Source organism: Nanorana parkeri, unplaced genomic scaffold (assembly GCF_000935625.1).
Source record: "Nanorana parkeri isolate BGI_ZX_2015 unplaced genomic scaffold, ASM93562v1 scaffold159, whole genome shotgun sequence".
Taxonomy (NCBI): Eukaryota; Metazoa; Chordata; class Amphibia; order Anura; family Dicroglossidae; genus Nanorana; species Nanorana parkeri.
The window spans coordinates 2,125,919-2,128,621 of record NW_017306427.1 but is presented as its reverse complement, the minus strand read 5'-3'; positions in this window follow the sequence as shown (position 1 = coordinate 2,128,621).

Here is a 2,703-nt window from a genome sequence, read left to right as displayed (position 1 = left end):
GCAAATAAGCAAGCCGTTCGGCATGTCATTACCCACTGCCCGGCTTCCTGATTGCCCCAGAAGCCGGCTCCATGCCAGCAGAAGTATCGGTACTCCGCATCGGCGAGTGCCGAAAGCAAAGTATTGGCACTCGTACTCTATACCAAAAAAACGGTATCGGTGCATTACCTACTTTAAACAATGCCATTTCAAAAGCAAGACCTTTGAACTTAGAAGGGCCAATAAGGGGCTTCTGTTAAACCAATACAAAACACAAAAAGTCCCCAGAACACCTGCCAGCTAGCCTGCAACAAAACAAGTTACCCCGTCTAACAGTATGCACGCTGCGTCCCTGCACCTTGTGAGGAGGAGGAGTAGGCTACCTCCTGGCACACCTGCATTTAATTTATCGACTTCACTAATATGCTCCAACATGGAGACTCATATAAACAGAGTTGGGACCACACTTCACAGAGGAGCCTTGCCGGGGCGGTGTGGCTTCTACATATTTTTGGCCAAAGGTTTGTGCAACTAAAACCTCCACTTTTAACGCATACTGTTACACCCCATTCACACCTAGGCGTATTGTAATATGCGCGTCTGTCGCGCGACCGGCACGCAGTTTTTTTACCGCAATTCGCGGTAAAAAAGTCGCGCGACCGTCGCGCGATTCCAAAGGCTACTTGGCAGTATCCCAATGGAAAACGCCCTACAAAACGGCCCAAAGTAGTCCCGGGACCTTTTCAGGCGTGGGCCGTTTTGTAGGGCGTTAGGGACGGGCGGAAATACGGCGAGGTGGGAACCAGGGCATTGACTACAATGCAATTTATATTTTTGACCGTTTTGTAGAGCGTTCGTCGAGCGTAGAACGCCCTACAAAACGGTCAGGTGTGAACGCAGCCTTAGAGTAATTTGTTTTGTTGCAGGCCAGCTGGCAGGTGTGCTGGGGACTTTTTGTGTTTTGTATTGTTGTAAGCCTTCCCATGTGCACAATGCTACCCAGATAGCAAGCCATTGAGCTGCAAGTTTGGAAATGACTTGCTAAACTATTGCAGACTTGCCGAGCGTCACAATCTTGTTGCACAATTACAGCAAGTCTGCGTTGCAAGTCTCCAGACCAGCCAGCTTGCAGAGCTCTTGCTAAGACCTGCAGGACTCTTGCTGTAGACTTGCCGAGCAAATTTGCTACAAATTCAAAAAGTGTCACCTAGAACTTGTGCTGCGAGTGTTCTGCAAGTCTACAACCTGCCAGGAATGTGCGCAGCAAGATAACAAGAATTACAATTTCACCCGGACACATGTTTGTGCCAAGTTATCCTCGCTATCTGGGTACATAGGCTGGTTAAAAATGTATTCTGTGTAAACCAGCCCCCTCATTTCCCCAGGGGGGTATACTTTTTTTTTATGTTGCTTTTTTTCTTCCTCGTGCATCCTCGTAAACGTTACAGCAACGCAGTAAGGTGAACCAGGCCTGAGGGTTTTGCCTAATTTAAATTTGGCAAAGAAAACAGAACCAATGACCCCCGTCACAATGAGCGACAGAATGGGCCGTGGGGGGGCGGGGCGTCAGGGGAATCCCCAGGAGTACCACAAAAATTAGGTAAAAAGAACCTAACAGAGGAGGGGGACGTGCACCGTCTCCTAGCAACCAGGCGGCGCGCCTGCATAAAGCGTATTGGATGCCTGCTACCTGTATGCATACTGTTTACATTATAGCTCCGCCTACTGGTTGCTAAGAGACGGCACGGACGTACGGTCCAGTCGCTGTAGGTAGCGGGGGCGTGGCCAGCCGTTTGTTGGAAATGGATGACTTAATTGCAATTGACAGCTCATTAGGTCTGCCCCGCCCACTTTTCCCTTCCCGTGTCCCCCCAATGTATCCCCCTATGCTGTGTATACGGGGTCCCTCCATGGCAGCCCCGCTTTCCGTTAACATGAGCCCCTTCATCGGGCTGATCAGACATCCCACCCTCGGCTCTGCCTGGGATCAAAGTTCGGCCGGTGTACAGGTGATGCCGGAGATCGGCATGTCTGGGCTTGTCAGGTGTCATTAATCTACCGGCACCGGACGAGCGATGACACACACCGGAAAGTGACAGAAACCATCCCCACGCCCCCCGTACTGTGACATACACCGACCTGGAGAACACAGACGAGCGATCTTCACCGATTATCACCGATAATGGGCAAAGTTCTGATGACAACTACACCCGGACAATGACCGGCCACAGCGCCACCTAGAGAACAGAGACCGAACGTGTCCCCGTCTGGAGGACAGAGACCGGGATGAGTCATCTGGGTGCAGCCGGGGGTGAAAGGGCGATGTGCCAAACCAGGAAATAACAGGACCGACAATAACAAGAGAGGGGACACTAAACTAGGGGACACTGAGCTCTGGGATTGAAGGCCATGAACGCCAATCGCAGGGACACCAAACTAGGGAGTACAAGACTTATACCAAGGCCGGGGAATACCAAGAGAGGGGACAGAAAACTAGGGGACACCAAGCTAGGGAGTACCAAGAAAGGAACCCCGAACTTTGGAATAGAGGGCTATGAACATCTAAGCTCAGCAATATCAAGCAAGGGGACACCAAGCTCAGCAACACCAAGCTAGGGGACACCGGGCTCAGCAACACCAAGCTAGGGGAGACCGAGCTCAGCAACACCAAGCTAGGGGAGACCGAGCTCAGCAACACCAAGCTAGGGGACCCCGAGCTCAGCA